Source organism: Zootoca vivipara, chromosome Z, assembly GCF_963506605.1.
Source record: "Zootoca vivipara chromosome Z, rZooViv1.1, whole genome shotgun sequence".
Classification (NCBI taxonomy): domain Eukaryota; kingdom Metazoa; phylum Chordata; class Lepidosauria; order Squamata; family Lacertidae; genus Zootoca; species Zootoca vivipara.
In genome coordinates, this window is record NC_083294.1 from 23,727,823 (window position 1) to 23,743,019 (window position 15,197).

Consider the following 15,197-nt stretch of genomic DNA (forward strand, 5'->3'; position numbering starts at 1 on the left):
TTGCACCCAGAAAGTGCCATTTTCACTATTTCTCTGCTCCTGCATTTCTACACATTTATTCAGTGCAGCATTTGCCATTATTCCCAATTAGTTTCACAGAGTAGATTCCGAAAAGGAGGGATGGGAAGATCAGATTTGTTTTGTCTAAACACAAAATTGGGAGAGTTGTGAGATCCTCCAGTGACACAGATGTTTATCTAAACATCTACATTCCTTTCATGCCGTGCTCATTTTTATGCAATGGAAAAAAACTTCACACATTCAGTGGTGGGTATCTCATTTTTCTGGGAAGAGAAATTTTAACAGTGGGTAGAGTAACTCTTTCACCTGCGGTGCTATCCCAGCTTCACAGCTTACCTTGTCCACATATATATGCTGTCAAGTCTGGATCAGCCAACCATCTTGCACCATTCTTATTTTAGGCATGCTGTCCACCCTAGGGGAAAAAATGATAAGAAGCATATATGCATGTAGGGTTTACATGCAGTTGCAAAACTGTCCCAGGGATTAGGAGGTGATGTGTTCTTGGTGTCACAGCTGCTAGACAATAGGCACCCTCCACCACCATTCTCTCCCCTCCCCAGTTCAAACCAAAATATTACTGAAACATTACATTGCTGCTTTTTTCAGTGTTGCTTCAGGACAGAAATATGTATTGTTGATTTGTGCTAAATGTGCTGTTCAAATGCACTGCTTAAATGCTTAGCATTTTGTTTTCTAGCATATTGCTTCTTGTTGATTTGCAGCTTGCTACGCAAAACATGATCTTATTCTTCCTCCAGTGTCTCAATAGTTTGGCATTTGCACTTTTTGAACATGGTTTCGTGTGTCTATCCAGTTGCACATAGGGCAGGTACATCCCTTTTTATAGTGCTAACTTCGCTGAAGTTGGCAGCATGGGATAAAAGCAGGAAGCAGAAGAACCCTTGTGAAACAGGCAGATTAGTGAATAAGCAGATATGTTCACAATCCCTTGCAGCATAGTTTTAATGAATGAAACCTCTGCTAACAATAAAAATGGAAAGGCAAAGCAATGTCAGGGGGCTGGACTAGATGACCCTAGTGGTCCCTTCCAACTCTATAGTTCTATGTTTCTGTGTCAGACTATTTGTCCATCTAGCCTAGCGCTGTTCACTTTGACTGGCAGCAGTTCTCCAGGGTCTCCCAGTGGAGAGGAAGGTGAAGTTCAACTGCACCTGTGCAAATCCTTGCACTAATGGATCTATTTAGTTGCACATCACCTGTTCGCATCACCCTGAACTCTTTCCCTGACAATCAGGGCATCTTTATGTCACAACACTGAACAACATTCTTTTTTGCACCTTGCTTCATTTTAGCAATTCCTGGCTAATAATAAGAAGAAGAATAAAGAATAAAGAAAAGAAACACCAAATTAAAAAGCCTGACTTTACAAGGGCATTTCAGACAGAAACAACAGAGGTTTTGGCCAGCAGGGCTGCATGTTGAGAACTGCTGTTCCTTTCCGAAACACTCTTGTACATTCCAGAACATCAGCTCCTCTTACACTAAACAAAAGTACATATTTAATTTGGCTCTCCCATGTTGATGTTCAGTTGCTTTTTGCTGGAAAAAATGAAGCATAATTGGACTAACTCAGTATTGTGTATCTCCATTTATGCTTCTTGGGGGAGTGACAAAATAAGGCAGCAAAAAAGGGGGGAGGAAAGGGAAAAGGTCTAGATGCGTGGGGGTTTAAAATTTTGTTTTCTTTTGTTTCTTAAGATATGGCTATGAAAGCAAACAGAAGAATTTACATGCTGAGAGTCAGCAAAAAAGAAGAAAGAAAGAAAGAAAGAAAGAAAGAAAGAAAGAAAGAAAGAAAGAAAGAAAGAAAGAAAGAAAGAAAAGAAAAGAAAGGAATAAAAAAGGCAACATTTTAAAATACTAACCCTAATGGATGAAAACAGCCTGAGAGTTGGCAGTAGAGATCTCTTTGTTGATCCCTAGTTAGGGTTAGACAGAGCAGCCTAAGGCTGTCGCATTTTATTTTCTCTGGCACTCAGTCATCAATCCATTTCATCCCATTTTCAGCAGGTTTTTTGATAAAATGCATTATGAGTTCTCATATAAATTGCATGTATTATATGCATTTTTGCACTCAATCCCCTCCCAAAAGCTGAAGTTCCTTACCGTTTTAGATTATGATATGTCAATGATACAAGTTTTAATCCCAATATAGTATGCCTTAATGTATTTCATAGAGAGCCATTTTGCTTTGGTTTTATTTTCTGTGTATGTAGTTAATCTAGAATCTTTCATGGGCTACAATGGAGAAAGCAATGAGTTCCATTCAACTAAGTTCCACTGAGAAAAGACCCACTGAAATTAATGGACCTGAGCTAGTCATGTCCATTAATTTCAATGGGTCTACTCTGAGTGTGACTAATATTGGCTACAACCCAATGTTTTCTTCTCTGTGAAAGTGAATGTGGGAGTCATAGCCAATCAGGAGCCCTGTCCATGCAAGACTCTCTAACGTGACCAATGGAACATTCAGACATGGGGATTATACTGCCATGCTATGCGGACCGTGACACAACAGTGCATGTCATCGGGCATGCCACACTGACATCCACCCTTTTATTCACGTGTGTGCTTCTGTTCCCCTGCAATTCCCTCATGTTAATGCCATTCTGACAATACAATAAAGTGCCAAAGATTAATCAGCAAGGAAAAGAGGTGGAAATCACAACATAGAAGGACCAGAGAAGAGCCTTCCAAAGCTAGGAGATTAAAGGGCACTCTCACCCACCCTGTATCACATGTTTAGGGACTAGAAATATGAACAGATAATGATAAATACTCTAAAAGGAGAGGGGTGGCCAGACTTGTCCCAACTAGAAAAATTAAGGCTGCATACCATACCCTATTCTAACTATTCCAGGGCTAACAGGGAGCATCTTCCCTTTCCTGGGGCAGCAAAAAAAATCAGGTCAGAGCTCCTGGCTTCCTTAAACTCAGCTGAAACTAGGAGCCACCCAGTGCAAGAAAGTCAGCAAGTGGCTTCTTCTCATTTTTGTTTATGCAATGCTGCCACCTAGCAACTGATTTCCAGAACAGGACTTAGATGATTTAACATTCATCTAAAAGCAGTTTTATTTATTCCCCCTCCCCAGCTTTTTTCCCCCTCCCCAGCTTTGGCCCATCCAGACTTGCCCATAAATTCCACATTTTATGTAATCCATTTGTGCCCCCTTGACATTCCATACCCAAGCATATATTTGGATGTGATTTTTAACCTGGAGCCTCTATGTTCATTTCCCCCATTATCCACTATTTGTCATTTCAGGAAATCCTGCTTCTGTAAGAACTGTTCCACATAAATAAATAAATCTCACATTTAAAAAAACAACAACACAGAGAGAGACAAAGAAGTCTGGTCGGAGCACTTTTAAATCATTTTCGTATTTTCTGATGGTGGGCAAGCTATGGATTTTGCTGGCAGAAATTGGGGACAGCAGCAGTTTCTGGTGACCATTGCATGGATGTGGAGTAAGGGAATTAAAGGGTGCACAGGGGATACATATTCCACATTAAACTGTGGTGTGGATGGGTTCTTTGTATTTAAGGCTGCCTTACCTTAACAAAGGAACTGGTTTGGCTATGTGCAAAGCACATAGGGAACCGTCTGCCTATGTGCAAAGCACCTGTGCAGCAGGGGAGGCATTATAAAATTAGACTTTAATTTGAATCAGCAGTTTTGAGCTAGAGGACTTTCTGTGTTTCTTTTCTTTCTTTTTTTAAATAAAGTTTTTATTAACGTAAAATCAAGACCATAAGCACAAAGCAGAAGAGCAGTACAGAGGCTGTATTTTTCAAATAAATGGAGAACAGCCAATGAAGAAAAATAAAGGAAAACACATCATGAAAGCCAGATCTGGTTGGGCAAGATAATTTTCTATATCTGAATTTGACATATAAGAAATAAAAGCCCACCAAACAGCACATAAATGTTACAGGTCTTTCTTACCATAAAACATGAATCCAAACTCCACATATTCTTGTACCGCAATAAGAGGTTGAAGTCCTGCAGTGTTTTCCATCTCTGAACCAATGAAGTTCTCTCTGCAGCCACCATCCACATAAGAGGTTTCTTAGATTGGAAAGTTGCTGTTTGATCACCCTACAAGTTCAAAAGGAGAAGTTGTGGGGAGGCTTGGATAAGGATTTAAAATAATAATAGTTGCCACTTCTTCAAAAATTTCAGTCCAAAATTTAGATGCCACCATAAGTAGAAAAAGCACCACACCAACCCTTCCCCACCCCTTTGTTCTGCAAATTCAAAGCATTTTTTAAATGAAATGTACTCCAACAACATGCGCCTTCTGCTTCAAACTAGTCTTCATCATGCCATTCCTCTCCCCCCTACCCCTTCCCCTTGCCATATTTCCCACTGTGCATCTCCCATGTCAAACTGGCTATGAGCCTGGTAGTTGCAGCATTCTGGATGGTGTCACCTCTCTCCCTTGTAAACACCTGCTACAAGCAGCTGCTGTGGGGCATAAGTGGGGAGAGTACTCAATAGATGGGTCATCTGCAAGCGACCAAGCCAAAAGCAGAGCAAGAGGGAGAGAATTGCCCGCCCTTTTAAATCTGGCAGATGCCCCTTTCTTTGTGGAATGCCAGGTCACCTCAGAATATTTTGGCACAATAGGAAAGCTTCTGGGGGGGGGTGACCTCATTTCCTGAAAGGAGAGGGGTACATCCCATTTAAAAAGTGGCACAGCCAGGATCTGATTTAGGTTTGATGAGGCCCTAAGCTACTGAAGGTAATAAAAAGGTAAAGGTAAAGGGACCCCTGACCATTAGGTCCATTCGTGACCGACTCTGGGGTTGCGGCGCTCATCTTGCGTTATTGGCCGAGGGAGCCGGCGTATAGCTTCTTCCAGGTCATGTGGCCAGCATGACAAAGCCGCTTCTGGCAAACCAGAGCAGCACATGGAAACGCCGTTTACCTTCCCGCTGTAGCGGTTCCTATTTATCTACTTGCATTTTGACGTGCTTTCGAACTGCTAGGTGGGCAGGAGCTGGGACCAAGCAATGGGAGCTCACCCCATCACAGGGATTTGAACCACCGACCTTCTGATCAGCAAGCCCTAGGCTCAGTGGTTTAACCACAGCACCACCTGGGTCCATGGAGACCTTTATATGTCCAGCTGTCCTTTGTCAACATAAATTGTCGCTGTTTTTTGTGTTGAATATATACTATATTGTAATTTATGGACCCAATAGGTATCTAAAGCCATTTGCACATAACAAAATATGTACTTTATCAAAGTAATTGTTGAACTGAAATACAATTAAGAAGAAGTATATTAATAGTGAAATACAGTTAAGAAGAAGTATATTAATAGTGAAATACAGTTAAGAAGAAGTATATTAATAGTGAAATAATTATTATGCTCTAACTTAAAATGATGTTTTATTCATAGCAAACTTAATAATGCAAACACATTGGCATTTGGCAATAACAAAAGTTCCTTTAGAAACACAATTTACAAAGACTCATAATCTAGTCTAGTTTTGGAACGCTTTGGTTTTGGAACAGACTTCTGGAACAGATTAAGTTTGAGAACCAAGGTACCACTGGATATAGAAATGAGCAAACCAGTGATGTTTTAGGGAGCAGGCTAGCAGGCAGGGCTCATTACTTACATCATAGGAGCCTACACAACACAAAACACTGTTGCTGTATGTAGGTTTTATTTTATTTGTTTTTTATCTTATATTTTGGAAATGTGCGTCCATTTTTCAACCTTTATTTCCTCCCCCCCCCCCGAGAGTGGGGTCCTAACCTATACCGTAGCTTGTTTAGCTTATACATAAATCCAGCACTGGGCACAGCACAGCCTTATAGGGGAAGCAAGTACTTGGGTTCTGATGAGGAATTGTTGTTACCCCTTTGGGGGGCATTTCCCCCGCATGTGAAGGAGTTCACCATTCTTGCAGGCCCTACCTGTTGTACTATTTACATGTTGGGGAGGGAGGGGGTCCAAATCAGGGACCTGCTGCAATTTAGAACACTGTGCAGGTGGCAAGAACCCCCCCCCCAAAGGGCTACTCCCTTCTTCTGCTGGAACTCCCTTCAGCCCCTGCTATAGTCCAAAATATCTGGAGCACACTAAATTGGCAGAAGCTGTTCTAGGCACTGTGCAGGGATTTAAGACAAACATGGCAGACAGGCTCATGATCCAAGAGGAGGAGGAGGAGGAGGAGGAGGAGGAGGAGGAGGAGGAGGAGGAGGAGCTTAGATAGATGACTCTCGGGTGATGGGTTGGCTCTAGGATAGGAAAGCCCAAATGGCAATTGGTTCCAGCCAGAATGTGGTTCAATGTTTTCCCCTCCCTCAGGTTGTGGGCAAGGTCACTTAATGAAATCTACAAGCTCCATCTCCAAAAATGGACCAGTACTTAAGAGAAGGTGACATCGCCGCCATGTAATCTGAGCACCAGGTTCTTCAGAGTCTGTACTCAAGTATTTTCTATTATTTTTATGTCATGGGACTGCATGGATAGCTAAGGCTCTCCAAGTATATTGCTGAAAGCAGCATTTCTAGGGCAGTGTAGGGGGTTAACAGAATATCCGGTCCTTCCTCAAGGTCAGAAATTGCTGAGTGGTTGCTGCAAGCTCATCCTTTTAACAGTGAAGGAGACAGATAGTAAGAGACTTACCTTAATCAGCTCATATTCATTCCAATTTCTGCATAATCTGTCACCTCAACGCAGACGCTGCTCTCTGATAACACTCAGAGTCTCATACTCTATTTCCCACCAATGATCTGGAAGGGTGCATAGTTCAATGGCACGGCACATGCTTTGCATCCAGAAAGCCCCATAAACAGTTCTCACAACATCTCTGGCTGAATCAAAGATCAGCACCTGGAACAATCCTTACCTGTGACCTTGGAGAACAGTTGCTAGAAGAGGAGACAAGGGACCATATTAGTCTAGTGCACAAATCTTGGGTCCATGGGCACCCACAGGAGCACGGCAAGAAGAGCAGCTTCCCCCTGTCCCAGATGAACCATAATGCCCTGATTACCAGCTTTCATTTTAAAAAAGGACGGAGGGTATGTTTCTAGCATTTGTAGAACCTGAGATACAAGGCAAAATGTGCAGGCACTATTCTCCTCATTTGTTTTGTGAGTAACTCACCTGCTGCTGCTGCCTTTTGGGAATGTGTGAGTTTTAATTTGGAATTCTCCTCCTCCAGCATCACCACCCTGGAAAAATTCCTGTGGGTGTCCATATTTGGGTCTCCAGTTGTTGTTGGAATACAATCCCTATGATCCCCAGCTAACAAGGCCAATGGTCAGGGGTGATGGGAGTTGCAGTTCAAGAGCTTAGTCTTCCCACATGCCACTTGTAACAGTTGTTGTTGTTACTGTTGAAATCAGTGGTTGAAATCAGTGTTGTATTGGAAGGTTCAGTGTGCCATCTTGAATCAAAATGGCACCCGGTTTTATCCAAACACAGATGAAAACATGCTTCTTAATCTCAGGAACCATTATGCAAAATTTGGTGAGGATACCTTAAAAGGTGTCCAAATGCATAGTGAACAAAGAACAGATTTTTTTAATTAAAAAAAGTTTTATGTATGCTGTTGTACTTGCACATATTTTTACCATGCTGTAAATTGCTCTGAGATGCAACATGGGAAGCGATTCATAAATGAAATAAAAAAACAAATGAATAAGATAATAAATAGTCCAAACCCTGTTAAGAATTCACCTTCAGGGGTATTTTTTATTTATTTATTTTGCCCCTCGTATCTATACTCTCCCTGCATTGCCATTGTTCTAATGTTAAGCAACATGAGCCCACAGCTGCTTGAAGAAGAAAGCTCCTCCCTTTTAATCTATTAAACCAAAAACATATAATTCAACAACATGTAGGAAATAAAGTAATAAAGAAAAAATATATATAATTGAACAGAAATTGAAATTAAACATATATTTGGGGTCATTGTATTCACAGTCCCTGGGAAGTATAACTATTGGCACTGGAAGGTCCTTTTTCTGGTATAAATGTTTCTGCTTTAGTGATTGTGCAGGCCCACTTCTGACCCCATGTAGTATCCGATGGGTTTTGGCAGGGTACTCACTGTGTGAGAAAACCTTCCAGTGGGTCTACTCTAATACCAGGGCTCGTCCACCAGGCAAGATGAGTCAATTGTCTTAGGCAGCAGGATCCACTTTAGACAGTATATCCCTATGTGGATCTTTCTTGCCCCTTGTTCTTGATGTAGAACTTCCCCCACCTGCTCTTCCCTGCTGGAGAGGGGTCTATCTCAGGTGCCAAAATGTATTGGGCCAGCCCTGCCTAATACCACAAAGCAGCAGGAATCAGGATAAGAACAACAGTTGTGTTTACTGGTGAACAGCAGATACACTCAGTATAGCACCTAAGACTTGCTTATGCAGGCAAGGCTGTGGCTGTATACACCCCACCCCTCCCCAAGAAAATATTAAGTAATCCTGGGCATTGTCATTTGTTAAGGGTTCCTGGGAATTGTAACTCCATGAATTCTTTTGAGGGAGGGGGGGTCTATGTGCTTTGAATGTGCTTTAAAGCTATGGTGTGTTCACAGCCTAAGACTCCCAACTTAGTTCCCAGGAAACTATGGAGGGAACCACACCCAAACAGGGGAGGGAGTTTCTATCACAGACTAGGCACGTCTCTTTAAAGATACAAGCCACACACACACACACACACACACACACACACACACACACTGAAGTAGTATCAGGCAGTGGTCATCAGATTGTACAATATTCTCACTTAAAACTGAAGAGTTGCTAAAAATTCCAAATAGTGGCGTATCTCACTGTAGGCACCAGTATTAATACTGTTGTCCTCATTTATATATAAAATAACTTTCTGCCACATAGTTGAAAACAAACATTGCTCTCTGCTATGCCATACGTTCTGAATGAATTCTTCAGCAATAGCTGTGAACCAGATTTGACTGTGCCATAAATCCTTATTCTATCCCTCTAAACATTTCCATTTTATTACCAACCTTTCACTCCCTCAAACAAACAAACAAACAAAACCAAAAAAAACCCGGCCCTGGCAGCTACCAATATATAATGAATCAATTCTTTCTTTATGCAATCTATTTTCGTTTGGACCGTCCCATATCCTTAATAACGCTAGCGACGGGGAAACTTGATACCACGCCCCTGCAGACTTTTTTCAGACTCAGCATCAGAGTGTCTTTTCGTTATCCAGCTGCCCAGAGGCCAAGGGAGAACCAGCCAGTAGAAAAGGAAGCCCTGCTACTGATGGGTTAAAATGTGCAGACATCTGCATAATGTCAGGACGCTGGAACACTGTGAATTCTCAGAAGCAGGGACGCTGCCGTAATTCAGCGCGTCACCCAACCCAAAAAGAGAAGGATGATGAGGGCAAATATAGTGGTTCTTCGAGCGCGTTCGCCTCCTCCTTTTAGGCTGGGCTGTTAAGGGTTAAGACGAAGCGTTAAGGGGGAAGCGTTGCTGGACGCACAGGCCGGCTCATGTCCTGTCAGTGGCGAATTCGCAATTTCACTCCCTTTCTGAGAATCCTTGCTCCCTACTGCCAGCAATTTCTTGCTGTGGTCGTATACTCCAGCAACCCAGATTCTCCACCGTTCCGCAAATTCTTGCTCAGGTTTCAAGCAAGCCACTGACAGCAGCCTGTCCTATTTTGGGGAACGTAGCCTCCTCGACTGCGGATGCAGCTTAACAATAACGCAGGAAGCATGTTAAAGAACTGCAGCTATTTGCCTTGCACGTTGTGTTCATTTCTCTTTATATCTCCATTTTCCTGCTCCGAACCCATAAAGGACAATCTCTCTTGCAAACAAAACCCCCAGAGCCTAGTTAGCGGGACCGAAGGCTCCCAGACACGGATTGCCTGCCAGCCACAGCACGGTAAGGACATGGGCACTTTTGGCTAGTTTTGCATGGCAGTTTGATGGAGCTTACTGAATGTGGTTCTTCCCACCTACCCACCCACCCCGTTTGCATCCATCATTTCCAGATCAGATCTCTCGGCATGGCAGGCAGCCCCTGGCAGTCCCAATCTCCATTTTCATACTCTGAAATCTTCCAACCTTAAGTAACACATTTAGATTCGACGCGTTCCTCTCTCCATTCTGGAAACTGACGACGCACATCGCCAATGCTGTTCAGTTCCATTCAGCTTACCCAGAAAAAAAAAAAAGCATGTCGGGGTTTTGCTGTCGTCGTCGTCATCGTCGTTCTGTGTAAAACCTTATCGAATCCTAGTTGCTTTGCTTGCCTGGATTGCTTTAGATATTAAAGAAGGCTCATTTTATCCGTGCTTGGATATATCTGAAGAAGTGTTTCTGGAACAGAACCCACCACTTTCGTTGGGGTGGTGTTTCTGTCGCCAACCTTATCCAGAAGCTTTTCTTCCAACGTTTGGATACCTTCTTGCTAGATTTAAATAGGTGTCTTGACTGACTGACTGACTGACTGACTAAAAAAAAAATGCAAACGCAGCAACAACGCTTCAGGGCTATTTTACACATTACTCAGCAGCAAACCCATGTTTGCCCATGAGTGTACACACAGCAGGAGGTTGCGCCAAGATGAAGGTTTGGAAGGATGTCATTGTCACATTCACACATTCTGAGCTGGGGGCTGTGTGTACATGTGATACATTATACCTTTGAGGTGAAATGTGGAGAGGCCCTTATATGGCAGATGCAAAGGGTTTTCTTTGGCATCTCCTTATTACACGTGCTGTAACTCAGTTGTCGAGCATCGTATTTGCATGCAAAACGGTCCCAGGTTCAATCCCTGGTTTCTCCAGGTAGGTCTTGGAAGGACTCATGCAGGAACCCTGGAGAATTGCTTCCAGTGGGGTCCCAGCAGCTCTGCACATTAAAAACAGTGTCATATCATTTTAAATGGCCATGGCTCCCCCAAGGAATCCTGGGAACTGTAGTTTGTTCAGGGTGCTGAGAGTTGCTGGGAAACCCCTATTGTTCCCTCACGGAGCATCAATTCCCAAATGGATTGGGAATTGCAGCTCTGCAAGGGGAAAGGGAATTAGGAGGCCTTGTTTGGCGATTTATTTGTTTACAGGGTGCCCTCTAGGGAATTGCCCTTACAAGACAGCTTACATAATCATGAAACACACACAAAATGTTTGAAACAAGAAAATCCAGACAGCAGCTTAGCAATATTTTTAAGCGCTGATCATTTTCTTCACATGTTCCTAAAGCAGCAATATGCATTCCATTAAATCCACACAATGTAATTGCTTTAACTTGTTTTACGGCAGAGGTGGCGAGCCTTTGGCATTCCAGATGTTGCTTGAGCATAACTTCAATCAACTCTAGCCAGCATGGCTCCTGGTAAGGGATGGTTGGAACTATATTCCAGCTATCCTTCAACATCTGCATTTCTTTTGATTTTGCAATGCAGGCCACCAACCAAAATAATTTGTGCAGAGATGCATGAAGTAACATACAGATATACATTGTATTAGGCGAAATCATGATTTGCATTGAGAGGGAGAGCTGAGGAAAATAACAACTTTGGGAAACCAAAATTGACAGATTATTCCATCCCTGGATGGGTGTAGGCATTCTTTCAGATAACCTGATCCAAAACTTTAGGGCTTTACAGCAGAAAACCAGCACTTTGACTTAGGCCCAGAAATGCCCTGGCTTGCATGATAAACTTACAACTAGTTTAGGATTTGCATTGCTTGTTTAGACCACCTGGCCCCAACCAGGATCGAGGTAGCCATGTTCTCCACCAGTTCAAGTTCCTGAACCATCTTCAAAAGCAAACCCACATACAAGACATTACCTGCAGTCTAGGATGAGAAAGATGTTGGGTGATTATGGTGCTTCTTTGCCCAAGGAAGGCTTGTGTAACTAAAACAATCATTTATTTAGACTTCCTATCATTTTCCAGCTGCCCACTCAGAGCATAGCCATGCTGTATTAAGACTGCTAAACAATTAGGAATTGCAAGGTTACTAATCTGGATAGCTCACTTGGTTAGAGCGTGGTGCAGATAACACCAAGGTGGCAGGTTCGATCCTCATATGGGGCTGCATATTCCTGCTTTGCATGGGGTTGGACTAAATGATCCTCAGGGTCTCTTCCAACTCTATGATTCTATGATCTGGTAGTGCAAAATGGCCAGCACATATTACACTGATTCTGTACCAGTAAATTGGCTATTTATTATTTCATTTCTGTGTTCGGTAAAGAACACTGGTATTAATGTTTGATTCATTTTCCATATGAATCTGTCCAGGCCTTTAATATCAAGCATACTTTTCCATGTTTATTTGTAACAGAAGAAATATTTTAATAAAAACTAATTAAGAAAAAATACAAAGCTCAGAGACTGTGCTCTTGGTCCCATCACTAGTAAGTAGGGATGGATGAATGTCAGCGTCAATTCCTCTCAGTTTCATATTTTTCCAATCTTAATTTCAATCCTCCACATTTCCACATCAGTTTGCAAAAAAAAAAGGTGGGTGGGTGGGTGGGTGTAAAAAGACCTCAGGAAAAATCACCATCATTTTAATGTGGATTTCTTTTAACATGCAATTTCATCTAATATACTCATTTTCACAATCTTCCCAATATAATGCATTTTTTTATAACTTTATACATTTTACGGTTTATCCCAGTGAATTCAATTTTGTACACACTGCTTGGCTGCAGAACTGCAATACATGATTCAGGGAAATGTGAATTTTCAAGAATGGTTGTGTTTTGGTTCATTTATTGTATAGTTTCAAAAAGTGTGATTTAGGTAGATTTGCAAACAGAACAAATTTCTCCCCCATCTCTGGTACTGTATTAGGATATGAGAGTGGAGAGATAAAGCAGGCCTGGCATCAGCTATTGGTCAAATGGAGCATTGGCCAAGGGCACCCAGAATCTTGAAAGGACCCCTCACTACCCAACATAGCCCAGCTATGTTGCCATTCACTGTCCATGGTGCCTACCTGCCAACTTAAGTTACCAAAAATATAATGCCCTACCCTATACAATACATCTATGAAATGCATTGATTCCATAGATGCATGTTGCAGGCAGAGCCATACCCATCCTGGTCAGGTGATAATCGGGGGAGGGAGAGTGGGGTTCATTGTCAGCCCCATGCCAAGGGCCCATCAAACTGTGGACCTGGCACTGAGATAGGGTCATTCACTGCAGGTACTTTGAAGGTAAGCTCAAATACTTTGTGCCAAATCCAAGGGCAATCAGTGTTGGTGTGCTCGGTGCTGAAAATTTCTCCTGCATCTTGTTTTGTTTTACTTATCCTCTATCAATTAATGAGAAAAGATCCTTCATTTGGTAAAGAGAGAGAGAGAGAGAGAGAGAGAGAGAGAGAGAGAGAATATTGTGGTTGGCATACAGAATTTTTTTCAGGCTTTCATTGTGGTTGAGATGGCCAAGGGTGGGTTTTGAGTGTTCTTCCTTTCTGCCCACAAATCATCATCCTCTCCAAGTGCCCACGCTTTCTGAAACCCAAAGAAATCTACAGCTGGGATTTCCTGTATGCATGGGGAACCAGGAAGGTTGCCTACCATGACAGCTGTTCGTAATTGTTTCTTTAAGTGAATAATTTTTAGTTCTTTTTCTTTTTAAAAAAATCAGTGGATGATGATGATGATGATGATGATGATGATGATGATAGTTAACTCCCCCAGCTTCCACTAAAACTCACAGAAGACCTCATGATGTAACTCTTCCCAATGGGCCTTTTTTAGAGTAGGGAGCTGGGGAGGCTCATGGTGCTGGAGAAACGTTTAATGGAAAGGGGGGGACACCCACCACCCACAGCCAATTCACAATGATATGGTAAGCTCAACCCTACATCCACCAAGATTTTGGGAAAATTCTAAAGTACCCTGACAACGAGGAAGGTGGAAGGAAGCCTCTTTTCAGAGAAAGAAAACTTTAGAATAATTGAAGAGCGTGTTTCAGCATATCACTAGTGAGTGTAGGAGTTTGGGGTGGAGCATCAGAGCAGAAGTTCATCTCCAGGTTCTACTGCCTCAGGAAGTGAGGTTGATGGCTACCAGGAAAAGGGCCTTTTCAGTGATGGTGTTCATTTATGGAATGCACTTCCTAGAAAGGTTCACCTGGTGCCTATGCAATGGCTTTTTAGGTGCTTTTTGTTCTCCAAGCCAGTTTAACTAGAATGGGCACATATATCTGGTGCATTAGATATTTGCACCAATGCAACACAACAACTACTAAATTAAAATAATACTCTCCACTTTAAAGCCTTGTTGAAAAATGAAGACCTTCAATAGGCACTGCAGCAACAACAGCAACAACAACAGCAGCAGCAGCAACAACAACAACAACAACAACAACAACAACAGAGATGGCACTTGTCTGATATGTAATGGGGGGCAGTTCCTAAGGGCAGATGCCACCACATGAAAGGAGCACTTCAAACATTGTACAGAACAGGGCTCGGGATTGGATGATATCTAAAGGAGACCCTCTTCTGCAGTGCACAGCGATTGGTTAGGTATTTTAATACAGTATTTTAGCTGCTGCACTGGTTTCAAATAGATTATCAATAGTTTTTATGACTGGTATTTTTGTTATTTCATTGGTAAACATTTGCATAAATTTGTATTTGTATATTTCTGCAAACTTCCCAAAGTTTTGTATACTTAAGGGTGCTTAACAAATGGTAAACAGTTTTGGTGGCTGAATTCAAGATTATGATAATGATGGCAAAGATGGAGTTGTCAAAGTTAAGGGCAGAGATGAGAAAGTTGCAATAGTCAAAGCAAAAGAAGATGAGAACATGGAACAGAGGAGGGAAAGGTCATGTTTTGCAATATTGTACAAAGCAGCAAGGTTTTACAACAAATTCAATATGGGGAGCAAAGGAGAGAGAGATAATGGCTTCATGCCTGAAGAACATGGTGAATGGTTATATTGATAGAATATGAATATATCATGCGGGATTGGATGCAGTGGCGGAGAGCAGGCGGGGGCAGGGCTGCCGCGCGTCCCGGGGGTGGAATGCGGCACCCGCAGGGGCGTGGCACGCGTTCTGGTAGCGTGGCATGGCGCACGTTTTGGGGGTGTGACGCACCACCTGCAGGGGCATGGCGCACGTTTTGGGGGCATGGCATGCCATCTGCAGGGGCATGGCACACCTG

At 42.5% G+C, this 15,197-nt stretch overlaps 1 long non-coding RNA gene across 1 annotated transcript in view; it reads right to left on the bottom strand.

Moving 5' to 3' along the window:
- LOC118084301 (uncharacterized) overlaps positions 1-4,328 on the bottom strand; it is a 41,001-nt gene extending 36,673 nt beyond the window's left edge. Inside the window, exons 1-2 of the long non-coding RNA XR_004692471.2 lie at positions 3,992-4,328; positions 358-436 (exon numbers count right to left, since the gene is read on the bottom strand). This is a non-coding gene — a long non-coding RNA (uncharacterized LOC118084301). The remainder of the gene's footprint in view (positions 1-357; positions 437-3,991) is intronic.
- Between the last annotated feature and the right edge of the window lie 10,869 nt (positions 4,329-15,197).